This window comes from Castor canadensis, chromosome 11, assembly GCF_047511655.1.
Source record: "Castor canadensis chromosome 11, mCasCan1.hap1v2, whole genome shotgun sequence".
NCBI classification, from domain to species: Eukaryota; Metazoa; Chordata; class Mammalia; order Rodentia; family Castoridae; genus Castor; species Castor canadensis.
The window spans coordinates 78,510,985-78,526,102 of record NC_133396.1 but is presented as its reverse complement, the minus strand read 5'-3'; the positions used below and the strand labels follow the sequence as shown (position 1 = coordinate 78,526,102).

At 43.7% G+C, this 15,118-nt stretch overlaps 2 long non-coding RNA genes across 4 annotated transcripts in view; one reads left to right on the top strand and one right to left on the bottom strand.

The window, feature by feature from the left end:
• Positions 1 to 12,276: 12,276 nt before the first annotated feature.
• LOC141413850 (uncharacterized) overlaps positions 12,277 to 15,118 on the bottom strand; it is a 3,953-nt gene continuing 1,111 nt past the window's right edge. Inside the window, exons 2-3 of the long non-coding RNA XR_012438795.1 lie at positions 14,544 to 14,614; positions 12,277 to 13,686 (exon numbers count right to left, since the gene is read on the bottom strand). This is a non-coding gene — a long non-coding RNA (uncharacterized lncRNA). The remainder of the gene's footprint in view (positions 13,687 to 14,543; positions 14,615 to 15,118) is intronic.
• LOC141413849 (uncharacterized) overlaps positions 14,309 to 15,118 on the top strand; it is a 27,968-nt gene continuing 27,158 nt past the window's right edge. For all 3 annotated transcript variants that reach the window (XR_012438794.1, XR_012438793.1, XR_012438792.1), the window contains exon 1: positions 14,309 to 14,627. This is a non-coding gene — a long non-coding RNA (uncharacterized lncRNA). The remainder of the gene's footprint in view (positions 14,628 to 15,118) is intronic.

Below are 15,118 nucleotides of genomic sequence, written 5' to 3'. Positions count from 1 at the left end.
TATCATAATCAAACTCCCATTTTTGGTAATGAGCTCACTGAATTCCAGGTTTAATCAATTAGCAACTAATCACTGTGGAGTTATGCATGCCTGTTGGATATTCCCAATCATCCCCAGCTAAGTGGAATTTTACTTTTTCTAGAACGTGCAAGTTTTATTCTCCTGCATTTGACAACTGCTCACTTTCCATGTCTCATTCCTCCACTCCTACAGAATCTAAGAGATGTGCCTTCAGCCTGGCTTTGCCTTTGTGGCATTTAATTTCCCTAGGACTTCATTCCCTTATATATAAAATGAGGATAAAGATATTTACTTCTGAAATTATCATGCATTAAATGAGATAATTTATGTACAATGTTTGGTACACTCAGAGCACAGTAAAATTGGATAAATTATTATTACTAAACTTAAATGGCAAATATGAAAAGGTTTTCTTTTAGCATTTTAGCAAGTGCAAACTGTAAACTCATACATCTGCTTAGAACTGGATTTCTCTGGATGATTCCAAAGAGTCAAGTCATTTGACCTTACATCTTTATACGACTAAAATTCTTATGTTGGTCATTGGGATTGAAGTTAAAAGATTTTTTTAAAAATTAAGTTAAGGAATGACATTCTTGACAGAATAAAACTTTTGGCTATATGTTAGATCAGTCTAAATTTAAGAACTGCCCTCCTCCAAATTAAGAGTCAATGTTTATTAGACATGAAAATCACTGGAAAAATATTGCTAATGTGATCATGAAGTAGTTTATATGTGCTACAGCAAAGCTTTGATCTTGACTTTTAAATTACACAACACAAACCTTATGCCAATATTTAATAATAATGAATTTATGCTTGTTACACAAGCTATTGACTTAAGGTAAATCACTCACTTAATGACTCATGATGACTTGGCATTTCTTTATCCCAAATTATACAGGATGATTTGACTATTACAGACACATTTTTAACTGATCATAACTTACCTTCATAATAGGGTTACAGCTTCAAATATGACCAAAGGACTGATGAGTATTTGCTTTGAGTGAATTTGTATACTTGTTCTCTTGAATGTCCTAAGTATGAACCTAATATTTAAAACAAGGGCTCTCTCTATTGCCGGAGTTTGAAGCTGGTCTTTATTCTACTTTATTTGTATCTTCTTTCTGGTTCCTGTCATTATAGACTCATAGTGAGAGAGGGTAGGAGGACAGGAAAGCACTTAGAGACCTAACTCAACTCCATGACCCAGGCAAGTCAACTGACTTCAAACTGGGGTTTGAACTCAGGGCCTCACACATGCTAGGCAGGCCCTCCACCACTTGAGCCACTCCGCCAGCCTTTTTTGTGTTGAGTATTTTTGATATAGGGTCTCGTGAACTCTTTGCCTGGGCTGGCTTCGAACTGTGATCTTCCTGATTTCTCTCTTGAGTAGCTAGGATTATAGGCATGAGCCACCAGAACCTGGCTCAACTGACTGTTTTCATATGCACCACAGAAAAGAACAGACATGATTCTCATCTGTGCTCATGGTTTATTTCTTTCAACTTGATTTCTTTCAATTTCTCTGACTCCTGATTTCCTTGTGTTGTTCAGAGGCATAAAATCAGATGAAACACTGTGCAGTGCTTTCCCTAGAACAAGGCTTGAGGTATGAATGGAAACTGGTATTTCCAGGTTCTCATCAGCGAGGTGTGGTGCATAGGGCCTTGGATGTGCTACTGAGTTGCACTCTATATCCTTAGCATTGTGGGTTTTTTTATAAGTTGAGTATAAATTTGTCAACACTTTCAGTGAATTTTTTCTGTTTGTTTTTTGAGACAGAATCTCACTGGCCTCAAACACCAGATCCTCCAGGTTCAGCCTCATGAGTGCCGGGATTACAGGTGTATGCCACCATACCTTTTTTACCCCATGTGACAAATTAAGTATTCCTTAGTGAATTATTTACAATGGAACATAATTAATTGAACCAATTCAGAATTTTTTTATATTCAAAAATAGTTTTAAAAGACCTAAAATATTTATTAAAAAATTAGATCGACAACCCAAAGCTCATCAAACTTTAGTTGAGGAGAGCCATTACAAGTCTTAATCTGGTGTCTCAGGAGTTGTAAATATTGTACAGTAACAGCATATTTCATATTACTGAAATAGAGGACACTATTTAGCAAAGATAAAAGTTAGGAATTTTAGCCAAAAAACAAAAAGGCAAACTGGGAATCTGAGTGTAGTATCAGAATAATGTAAGACAGGCTTCCAGAATGATCTATGTTTATTGAGAAAAACAATATAATGGGAATTTGGATATATTCCAGAATACAGCCTAAGAGCTTCAGTTTCAGGATACATAATTTTGAGCAAAGAAGTAAATTCAGAACCAAGTAGGCATGGTTATAGTGTATGGAGTGTGAGGAATCTTAGACTTCTAGAAAAATGTAGATTATATCCACTTCCTTACTTCCTCAGTCTCTGTACCTCAGTTTCCTCTCCACCACCCACACCTGAAGCTGCCTTCAGGGAAGTCACCAATGAGCTACACCTTACCAAGGAATATGACTTGTGATGCATTGGCCACTTCCTCCCGGGAACTCTCTTCTTTTTAAAAAGCTTCATGGTGTTGCCTTCAAACAGCTTTTCTGCTGCTCCTCCCTTCCTTCCCCCACACCTGAAGTACTAGCATCCAATATTCCACACTTGGTCCTTTTTATTTTAACACTACAAGACGTCACGAACATGGAATATGAGTCTAATCACACACTCATGGCAGGCATTACTAACTGATTTGGACAACGTTCTCCAGGTCTCGATTATGCCTAGAATTCTCAAAAATGCTCCAGGCAGCCACCAAATGCTCAGTGTGCACTTTCCCCCCACACTCAGCTTGGAAGATCCCATCTGTAATTGTGACTTTAAATTCTAAAGGAGAAAAAGAAGCACCTTAGGGTTTATTTATTGGCGATGTCTCCAGCACCTCAAATAGTGCCTGGAGAGCATGGCTAGGGTTTAGTTAGTATTTCAGGGATAAAGGCTAAATTGTTAGATCAGCCGACAATATCTAAGTATCATGGGACTTATCTTGAGAGCTAAGTATGACTAAAATAGAAATGTAGTGATCACAGATAATACAGAAAACAGTGACATTACAAGGAGGTCTATGCACTTTGAAAAAAAATATTTTCTCTGAACAAAAATTATTTTCTAGATGATACTTCAAAATTACAATTAAATAAGTAAGTTTATATTCTGTTCAATAATAAGCCCAAGTGAAGTGTGGAAGCTTGAATGAGGGGCTTTGAGGCATTGGTAGCAGGCCAGTCCAGTGGGATATTTTGCCTCAAAGTTGTAAATAGCAGTCTAACTGGCTGATGAGAATACAATGTGCTACTTATTCCTAGCCAAGGTTAAAGTAGTAACATATCATTTGCACTGTACTTTGCAGCCTTTTTACAAGAATTATAATTCTTCAATAAGCAGAGGTGCAGTCTGATATTTCCTAAAAATTATTACAAATTTTCTTTCAACAAAACACATAGAGGTAATAAATTTTGAGCCTGATTTTTCTCCTTCCCCATTGTCTTATTTTTTAGATTATTATACAAAACTATTATGCCTTTTCCATTCAGGTAGCATCGCCCAAGCTGTATTCATATGCCATCATTACCACTTTTTCCATGTTCGTAGAAGAGGACTAGCTTACCTAGCTTAAAACTAAGTGCTACCTGTTATCATTGTATATCATCAGAGATACTTGGCTTGTGCTGATGGAGTGGCTCAAGTGGTAGAGCACCTGCCCAACAAGTGTGAGGCCCTGAGTTCAAACCCTACTATCTCAAAAGACAAAAATCAAACAAACAAAAACTTGGTTTAAGCTAAGGTGAGAGAGAAGTACCTATTTCTCAAGGCATATGAATACATAGTAGTTCATAGAGGACAGCATAGGAGTTCCAGGCGTGGATGTGGAAGAAAGACCCACCAAGCATATTCCATTTATAGCAGTGATCATTCCGTTTCAGGATATAGCCAGAAAGCAGCTGCACAGAGTGGGGAAGAAGATCCCAGGAGACAACGTGGCAGGAATGCAGGAAGGGGGAAGGGAGATAATGAGAGACAATGAGGGAGATAATGAAAGACAATGAGTGCAACAGTGAAACAACAAACAAAAAAAACTGGATTTGAGGAATGTCAAGTAGCACCTGAGGCAAGACCAGATAAGGGTCACCTCGCCCCAGAGGTTAGAATGGCCAATGAAATAGTATGTGACCATGTATGGGAGAAGCTGTACCTCCCATTTCTGTAACCTGCTATAAATGGTACATAAGGAAAGCCTCCTTTGTTCTCAGGGCTCAGCCTTTGGACTTGAGTCCACTGAGTTGCTTCGGCCTACTTAATAAACTTGCTTCCTGAAAGCTTTGGTGTCCCATCTCTCTGTCTGAGCTGTCCTACAACAAGAAGGGCCTAGCTCACTTATAATTCTTTTGCACAGGAATTGGCAAGCTCTTTCTATAAAAGATTACTTGGTGAATATTTTCGGCTCCCTGGGCTCTACAGTCTCTGTTGTAACTACTCAACTCTGCTGTTGTACAGCAAAAGCAGCCAGACATGATCCATATGTTGCAGAAATATTATCTGACAAGAAACAAAGCAACACTCAGAGAAGTAGGAGAATTTGGATTTTGTTTGACACTGGCAGTCCCAGATGAGCTCACACTCACAATTCTGGGCACCCCCGAGCAGTGAAATTACAGGATTTTTATAGGGCAGTGCAGGGAATCAGGTTAAGGTGAACATGCTGGCTTCTAATAGGTGGGCTCACATTGGGGGTTAGGGATCAGGACTCTTTAGGCAGGAGCAGTGGGGGACCTGTGTTGGGAAGTCTGCTTACAGAAGGAGATAAAGAAAGGCAGGCATGGGCAGTTATCTCTGCGTGGGGCCTTTTATCTTGGCCCAGGAGCCATTTTATAGCTTAACTAGCAACTTCTCCTGTCCTTATAACCTGCTTTAGGGTCATCTGCCTGTTCACTTCCCCCTTTCATTGCTTTTCCTACTTGTGGAAAAGCATCGTGCCTTAGATTCCAGGATTCCATCAGGTTCCTCTTGTCCCAAGGGTCTGCATTGGGTCACCAGGAGCTGTAAATTTATTGCCTCCATTCGTGAGCTAATGAAGTGAGTAATAGCATTGAGAATGCAAGAGCTGAATAAGAGGGCCAATAGGAGCATGAAAAGAGGACCAGCCAAGGGGAGAAGCCATGAGGCCCAATTCCAGATGTTACACCATCTGTTTCAGGAATTTGCTAATTCCTGTCTCTTATGTGCAACTTGGTCCTGTAACTGTTGAGCCATGTCTCTGATTCACATAAAAGCAACATTCTTCATTTAGAAAGAGGCAGAGTCCTCCTCTTTGCAGCAGTGAGTAAGTCCAACCCTCTCCAATTTTGGAGAACCACTGATGCTAGGGAGTCCAGTTGGTCTTGCATAGCCACTATGGCCTAACCAGTTGTTCTGTGTCATTTGTTAGGTCTGCAGATAATTGATTATAACAGGAGGTTGATGAGGCAATTCCTCCTATGCCTATTCCTGTTCCAGCTGTTATTCCTAATCCAATTAGTAAAGGTAGCAATTGGATAGCTCTCCTTGTCCATGTGTAGAGAGGTTTGACATAAGCCAAGCAGTTATCCTGGCCACTAGATGGGACAACCTTAAAATGTAATAGAGTCAGAAGGCAAAAGCACGTCAGAGACCTCATGCCTGAGACTGGAGTCTGGGCTACAGATAGCACTGAACAGCAGTAAGGCTTCCTACATGAGGAGATAACAGGAGGCCAGCATTCCAATCCTGGAGAGCAGTGATGGCCAGTCCTAGTGCGAACAGTATTGCAACAATGCTAATCAGCAGGATGGGGTAGGGTGGCAGAAAAGGGATACATTTAAGTCCTGGCGGGCGAACCCTCAGGCTTCCACCATACGTTGACCACCCAGCTTCTGGGAGGTGGCTAGAGCAGGACTGGAAGCAAGTTTATTAAGCAGGCCGAAGCGACTCAGTGGACTCAAGTCGAAGAACTGAGCCCTGAGAACAAAGGAGGCTTTCCTTATGTACCATTTATAGCAGGTTACAGAAATGGGAGGTACAGCTTCTCCCATACATGGTCACATACTATTTCATTGGCCATTCTAACCTCTGGGGCGAGGTGACCCTTATCTGGTCTTGCCCCAGGTGCTACTTGACATTCCTCAAATCCAGTTTTTTTGTTTGTTGTTTCACTGTTGCACTCATTGTCTCTCATATCTCCCTTCCCCCTTCCTGCATTCCTGCCACATTGTCTCCTGGGATCTTCTTCCCCACTCTGTGCAGCTGCTTTCTGGCTATATCCTGAAACGGAATGATCACTGCTGTAAATGGAATATGCTCAGTGGGTCTCGCTTCCACATCCACGCCTGGAACTTCTATGCTGTCCCCTATGAACTACTATGGTGTGCTGTTGTGATGTCCTCTGGAACCTTAATTTGAGGGGGTTAATTGGATCAGTGACAGCCTGCCAGTTAGGGCCTGTGAGGGCTGCTGCCTCCTTTATTGGGGAGTGATGAATTCAGAGAGTGATACCTGTAACTTTAACAGCTGTGGGAGTTGCTAACATTACTAGATGGGGACCCATCCAACTGGGTTGGAGTGGTTCTTTTTTCCAATCTTTTACCCATATCACATCCCCAGGTTGGTGGGGATGGGCCCAGTTACCCATGGGGATTGGGGTCCGTTCTAAGACTTCCCGGGAGATGTGACATGGGGTTTTTCCTAGGGCCTGGAGATGTCAGGACATGTCTAGATTTCCAATTTTCCTGAGGTCTCCTCTGAGCCTGTGGGAGGGGGTCTGCCATAGAGAATCTCAAAGGGTGAGTAGCCAGAGGGCCTAGGGGTACAGCATGTCCTGAGCAGGGCCAATGGTAGTATGTCTATCCAGGGAGATTGTGTTTCTTGGCAGTTCAGCTAAGGTAATTTTAAGGGTTCGATTCACACGCTCTACTTTCCCTGAACTCTGAGGCCTGTATGCTGTGTGTAACTTCCATTTTATTTTCAAAATTTTAGCTAAGCCCTGTACTATCTCCACCACGAAGGCTGGTCCGTTGTCTGATCAGATAGAAAGGGGAGCCCATATCTGGGGATAATTTCTCTCATGAGGGCTTTTATTATCTCTCATGCCTTTTCTGTGTGTGAGGGGAAAGACTCAAGCCACCCTGAGTAAGTGCAGACAAGAAGCAGGAGGTACCGGTATTCTCAGCAGGGCTTGACCTCTGTGAAGTGCACTTCCAGGTCCTCAAAAGGCATGGTGCCCATTGCTTATATCCCAGGGCTTGTCTTAGGTTCCTGACTTACATTGTTTTGTGCACACATAATGCACCTAGCTCTTATTTGAACGCACAGGGTGGGGAGCTTGGGAATGAAATAGTGTCTGTCCAGTAGTTTTTCCAGGGCCATTTTCCCCAAGAGTGTTAGCTCATGTTGTTGTTTTACCAGAGAGGCTGCTACAGCACTGGGGACAAAGAGTCTCCAGTCAGGCAACTTCTACCAGCCCCCCTTTTCTTTTATTCCTTTTTCATCTTTTGCCCATTGTTCTTCCTCCTTGGTGTAATTCAGGGTGGGGGGCAGCTGTGGAGCCAACAGAAGTTTGGTGGTTTTCTCCAGCGCCTCAGGGGAGCTTAGTTCTTCTGCTGCCCTCTTTGGCTGCCTGGTCAGCTCGGTGGTTTCCTCTGCTGACGTAGTCTGTGCCCCTTTGGTGGCCTCTGCAGTGGATAATAGCCACCTGAGATGGTTCCCAAACTGCTTCCAGCAGTTGGAGGATTTCTTCTTTGTTTTTAATCTCTTTTCCCCCCATTGTCAGCAGTCCTCTTTCCTTGTGTATTGCTCCATGCATGTGTAGGGTGGCGAAGGCATACTTTGAATCAATGTAGATGTTCACCCACTTTCCCTTTGCATATTGTAATGCCTGGACCAATGCCCAAAGTTAAGATCGTTGTGTAGACCATCCTTGTGGTAGGGCTTCAGCCTGTATGATGTCATTAACAGTGGTGACTGTGAACCTGGCCTTTCACTGTCCTCCCTGGACAAAGCTACTTCCATCTGTAAAGAGTTTGAGCTCTGGATCCAAGGTGGGGGGGTGGGGTGGGCATCTGTTATGTCTGGGCTGCTGGAGTATACTTTGCCCATTACCTCTCCATAGTCATGATCTGGGGGCCCTTCCTCTGCTGGCAGGAAAGTGGCAGGATTTAAAGTTCATACAGTTTCAAGTCTGACTCAAGGATTTTCACATAGTAGTCCTTGGTAATGGGCCATTTTGGAACTGGTCAGCCATTTATGTCCCTGCCAATTCATTAGGGCCGTGACTGCATGGGGGACTTTATCATTAATGTCCTGTCCTAGGGTGAGCTTGTCAGCCTCCCTGATTAGGGTTACTGTGGCAGCCAAGGCCTGAAGACATTGAGGCCACTGGGTCCAGGCGCTTCAACGGGTAAGCCACCAGCCGCTGCCATGGACCCTCTGTTTGGGTGAGGACCCCCAGAGCTGTGTGATTTTTCCTCACAGACTGAATGGTTATGTTAAATCTGGTAGTCCTAGTGCAGGGGTGCTGGTTAACAGTCTCTTTATCTCCTGGAAGGCCTTTTCTTGGTCTGGTCCCCAATTTGGAGGGTACTTTCCAGAGCCTGCTGTGGCCCATTAAGTGGTTTGGCCAGGTTTGAATACCCAGGTATCCAGATACGACAGAATTCTGCTGCTCCCAAGAATTCTTGGATTTCCCTTTTGGTCTTTGTCTGTGGAATAGAGCAGATGGCCTGTTTCCTCTTCAGACCTAACAGCCTGCCTCGGAGAGTCAGTCTAGCAATGCCTTCGTCCCCTCCCAGCATTTCCCTCGATTGTGGCTGGCCAGGAGCAGATCATCCATGTATTGGAGCAAGGTACAGCTTGGTTTTTTTTCCAGGAATGTGACAAATCTGCCACTAAGGCTCCCCCCCCACCAACAAAGTGGGTGAATTTTTGAATCCTTGAGGTAACCTGGTCCAGGCCATTTGTGTCTTTCTTCCATTATGGTGGTCTTCCCACTCAAAGGTGACAGAGGCTGGCTAATTGGGGCCAGGCAGAGGCAGAAGCAAGTGTCCTTTAGGTACAGACAGGTGAACCAGCTTGCTTGTGGTGGTAGAAGGCTCAGGAGAGTGTAGGGGTTAGAAACTATGGGGTGCAATGTGATAAAGGCATTGTTGACTGCCTGTAGGTCCTAGACAGGCCGGTAGCCATTTCCTTCTGCCTTCTTGACAGGTAACTGTGGGGTATTCCATGGTGATAGGCAGTCGATCAATATCCCTGCATCCTTCAGCTGCTGTAGGTGGGCCTGAATGCCCAGGTGTGCTTTCCATGGCACTGGATATTGCCTCTGTCTGACAGGGAGAGCCCCAGGTTTGAGATCTACCATTATCGGCACATGGTTGCAAGCCAGTCTGGGGAAACTTTTTCAGCCCAGACATCAGCTCAGACATCAGACTCCTCCAGCAGGCAGGTGGGCTTCATCAGGTCCCCCTTTTCCTGGAGGTAGAGCTGCTGCCATTAACCTTCTGTAGGCATAGTCACTGGCATAATGAGGATGCTTGGTTCTCTCACCATAAGGCTTGTGGGCCCTCCCTGGGTGAAGGTGATTTGGGCTCCGAGCTTTGTTAGTAAATCCCTTCCCAGTAGGGGAATTGGGCATTCTAGTAGGTACAGGATTTCATGATCACCATGTGCCCTCCTAGCTGGCATGTCTGGGGTTGGCAGAACTGCCGGGCAGTTTGAGTGCTGGTGGCTCTATTATGGCCCTGAGCTCTGTGAGTGGGGCCACAGGTTTAGTGACCATGAATTGTCAGTGTCAGTGTCCACCATGAAGAGCATTGGTTGACCCCCCACTTTCATTTCGACCATGGGCTCTTGGCAGCCTAGTAGTAAGAAGCCTGGTCTGACTCAATTCCTGCAAGGCCAATGAGGTCCTGGCCCTCTGGTTCAGGTTGCCATCTTGTCTTCTTTCCTGGAGCAATCTTGTTAGGCTCCAACGCTGGTCCCTTGCGGCGGGGGCATTCATTCTTCCAGTGGCCAATCTCCTCGCAATAGGCACATTGGTCTTGTCAAAGCAGGGCTCTTCCATTGGGTCTCCCCTTCCCTAGCAGAGCTCACTGCTTGTTCAGGTCCTGCTTCCCCAGTGCTGTAGCCAATAAGGACGCCTTGGTTTTCATTCTTTTATTGGCCTCTTGTTTTGCCTCATGGTCTCAATCTACAAAGACCTTGTTTGCACTTCTAATAGCTGGGTGGCATTCATTCCAGCAAAGCCTTCAAGTTTCTGAAGTTTCCAGTGAATGTCAGCATATGACTGGGCCACAAACTCTGTATTGACTATCCACTGGTTTTCTGGCGCTTCTGGATTGAAGTGGGTGTACACTCAGAAAGCCTCACAGGGGCTGTCATAAAAATCAGTTGGTGATTCTTCTGGTTTCTGGATTAACTGCTACAATTTTGGACATGTTGGTTGGCTTCTTAGCTCCAGCCCTGAGCCCATGTAGGAGGGTGGCATGATATTGGGTGAGGACTCCTTGCTGTACAGCTGTCTTGAAGTCCCAGGTAGGCCAAGCATCAGAGGCTGCCTCTCTTGCCCAACTTCTGCTGACAAAAGTTCCTACTGGGGCCTGCCCTTGGAGCCAGTGGAGAGCCTCCATCAGGATTTGCTGTCACTCCTCTGTATTGAAAATGTCAGGAGGATCATCCCAAGTAGGCTGATGGGTCTGATATATGGATTCTAGGAGGTCAATCATGGCCTGGGGTTTTTCTGAATAAGGCAGTGTGTGGTTCCTCCAATTTAAGAGGTCAGTTGTACTGAAAGGCTGGTAATAGAGGATAGAGCATCCGGGCTGGACCATGCCATCAGCACTAATCTGCTGGGGCCCTTGTGTCTCATGAAGCAGCATTTAGAGGGCCCTGACCTGAGGGGCTGGTGCCTGGGACAAGTGAAGGCAGTGACTCAGGGGCTGTGGACTTGAACTCCAAGCTGGGGATGGGTGTGAGACATCGTTGGGGCTGGGAGGCTTCTGATAGGGCTGAAGGGGACTCACTGAAGGTGGTAGACTGTCTGGGAAAGGTGGCACTGGCTGCTCTGATGGTGGGGGTGTGCTGGGAATGTATGGCGGGGGAGTCAATATAGGGGAACTGATCTGGGAATCTGGGGGTTCCTATCACAACCTGATAAATGGCCCTAACAGTGGGAAATTCTAGGGTACCTTCAGGGGGCCAGTTGACCCCAAAAGTGGGCCACTCCAACTCACACAGCATGAGCAGCTTTCTGGTAGACATTTTGATCCCATAATCTCCCGAGAATCCCTTCTTAAAGTGTTTAAGCATGCAATCTAGGACTGTGAGCTTTGAGGAACTTCTGCCCGTGGTAGTTAGAGGCATTTTCTATACCCACCCTCTGTATTTCCCCCTGCATTGGGGGTGCAAAGACAAACAAGGGTGGGTGCCCCTTCAAGAGAAGAGACCAATCAGATGTCTGCCTGGCCGTGTCCTGAAGGCACGTAGGTGCCTCTTAGCCTCAATGGCGGTGTCAGCCTTGTGACTCTGGATCAGGTTGCCCTGATGCCACCCTAGGTGGTGTGAGGATCACCATGGAACCACAGAACAGACCCACTCAAGACTCCATAGCTTTTCAGCCATGGAGCCACAGACTCAAGCCTGACGTGTGCTCATTCACACACACATTCACATCAGAAGTTATCACAGTTTTTCCTTCCCCCATTTTGGGGAAGTCTCTGACCTGTGGAATTCCTCTTAGAGATTCCCAGGAGTTGATCAGGCTCCCCTTTCATCTAGTGGGACGGGACCTGACTAAGGGCTGACTTTCCCCCTGGGGGCTTACTGAGTCCAGACAAAATTGTCAGGCAAATTGGTCCACTTCTCTTTGGAGTCTAGTCAGGGCAAGACTACTCGGAGGGTTGGAACTCCAGGGTGAAAGAGGACCTGGAATACCCTCAGGTGGTGCACCGCCTCCTTTGGTCCTGAGTCCCTCCTTACTCCAGTGCAGCCCAGCCACTGGCCAGTGGCTCAAGGGGCCAGAACAGCTGGAATCTCAGTGGGGCCTCCAGAAATGTTGCGGAAATATTGTCTAACGAGAAACAAAGCAACTCAGAGAAGTAGGAGAACTTGGACTTTATTTGACACTGGTGGCCCCAGATGAGCTCACACTCACAGTTCTGCCCCCCCACCCCACCCCAAGCAGCAAAATTACAGGATTCTTATAGGGCAGTGCAGGGAATCAGGTTACGGTGAATGTGCTGGCTGCTAATAGGTGGGCTCACATTGGGGGTTAGGACTGTTTAGGCAGGAGCAGTGGGGGACCTGTGTTAGGAAGTCTGTTTGCAGAAGGAGACAAAGAAAGGCAGGAATGGGCAGTTATCTCTGCCTGGGGCCTTTTTTCTTGGCCCAGGAGTCATTTTATGGCTTAACTAGCAACTTCTCATGTCCTTATAACCTGCTTTAGGGTGATCTGCCTGTTCACATATATGAGTGACTGTGTTCCCACAAAACTATTTATAATGATAAATGATGGCCTAAATTGGTCCCAGGGGTCATAGTTTGTAGACCCCCTAATATGGTTTGGGTGCTCAATTAGTTTTCTTAACTTTATAAATTATCTTTTCATCTTATTTTGATTTATTCTCTAGTTTTATTTATTTTTAAGTTTTCATTTCATTGACCTTGTTGTTTTAGCACTTTGTTGTGAAAATACTCACAGGGAATTTTCCTTGGGCTGTCATTCCCTTTAGACAGGGTTCTTCTTTTGCTCTTTGTGCATTGTATTTCTTTCTTCTGTTGTTGTGTGTGTTTGCCATTGTTAACAGTTTTTTATTTTTAATTATTTTTTGAGACAGGGTTTCACAATGTAACCTTGACTGGTCTTGAAGTCACTATCCTCCTGCCTCTACCTCCTCATTATAGGTATGTGCCACCACATCTAGTGTTAAGCTTTAGTTTTTTTACTAGCATATATTAATTGTAAAAAGGGGTGATATTTCCATAAGTGCATGTAAAGTACTCTGATCAATTTCACCCACTCTATTACTCTTTTTTATTTCCCTTCCCATTTTTTTTTACAATTTTTAATAGGGCGCATTACTGTATTTTCAGGCATGCACATAAAGTACTTCAATCATTTTCACCCTCATATGACCTTCTTTTTGACGCTTCCGCTTGCTGCTGTTCTCCCCCAAATGGTCCTCCTTTTACACTCATGTTATTTTTTTTTGTCGTTCACTTTTATCTTGTTCTTTTCAATGGCTCATTTAGATTTGATCTCTTGAGTGCCTTCTCCTGCACACTTTCCATCTTATATGGGGTTGGTTTCTCTTCTACTTGGAGGATGGTATGTGAGCTGTATCTTGGGATTGTGCTCCATGCAGTCTTTGTTGGAAGACCTGAGTTCCTGCTTTCATCTGAGAGTTTGTGAAATATTCTAAATCAAAGGTCAATCAAACCTGCTGGAGATGTATTTTATTCCCTCATAGATCCTCCCAGGCTTTAGTTCGTTTTTCCATGTCTTCATGGAGCCCTGTATGAGTGATAAGGACTGGGGTCACATTAACTCCTGCTGGCCTTGCCTATTCACCCCTTGTTTCACCTTAATCCAGTTTTTGTTGTTGTTTTCTGAAGGGAGAGGAAATATATTAGTGAGAATTTTCTGGATTTGTTTGACTTAAAATGTTGTTCAGGATTGCTTTTGGTAAGTGCGGATGGGATTAGTACACCTTCCTTTTTATTACTTTTTTGTTGTTGTTTTTGGCATAAGCTTAGTCTAGTCCTTGTTAGGTAACTGTGGTCTTTTTCTTCTCACTTTACACCTTGCTTATGTGTCTACTTGAGAGCAACATAGTATAGAGGCCAAAGACAGAAACTTTGGTTCAGATTGTTGGAGATCAAATTTCAGGACTACCATCTACTAGCTATGATCTGTGCTTGAGCCTCCACATCTGTAAAATGGGGATAATAATAATAATAATACTGTTTTTTGTAAAGATACTATATTATTAAATGAGTTAAAATGTATGAAATCCTTAGGAAAGTGTGTTATATTTTCAGCACTATTTACACTTTTGCTATTATTGTTCTATGTTTTTTATTTTTTTCTCAAATTCTGGGATAAGTGATTTTGCTTTTGGTTCACTCTACCATACTGATTTTCTGCTACACTAGTTTTGAAGCTCTCTAGTCATTCTTTATTAAAAATTAAACCTAGACATCTGATTAACAGATTGTATCTTAACCACTAATAGGTGGTAGAAGCAACAGAAAGGAAAAAAGGGCCATTAACATAGTAGCAGATAAGTAGCTGTATTTCTGTTTATAAATGAGATCTATGCACCCTTGGCATACCCTGCTGCCTTGGCTGGTATGTGACTTGAGGAACTTACGCTTGACTTCATTTTTTCTGAATGACCGCAGGCTCTGCTAATTCCTCTCCTGATCTTGTCTTTTGGTCACAAATGCCTTTTCTTATCTCTTACCTCTTGGAATGATGCTGGCTTCAGACTTTTCCATTCTTTTCCACTTAAGGAGAGCCTCTGCATTCCTCGTTCTGAAGGAGAGAGGTTGGTTATTGTTTTCATGTTGTCTTTTATTTAACGCAAATGTGGGGTTTAGGAAAAAGAGGTCCTATTAAAATCAGGGACACTGGTTCTTTGGAAATCTCTTCCTTTGTAAAGATTAATGGAACAGGAGGAGAGAGAGGTAAAGAAAGAGTAGATATTGAATTTGTATGTATGTAGATATCACAATGAAGCCCCTTTTAAAAATTAATTTGTGCTAATTTTTCATTAAAATTAATTTGTGCTAATTTTTCAACAATTTGCATTGTCGACCTGGAATTTATGGGCAGGTCTAGTTTTACATAGATTATTTACAATTTCTACCCCATGTTATCTTGTGAGTGCTTTTTATATCTTGGAATTATATTAAGCAAAACTGAAAGAATTCTTTTTCAAAAAAATCAGTATTGCTGGATGGAATGGATAGTTAATTTTTTTTGTAAAGTGAAGATCAAATAGAAAACCCATTTTATCTTGGTGCAAAAAAAAATGCC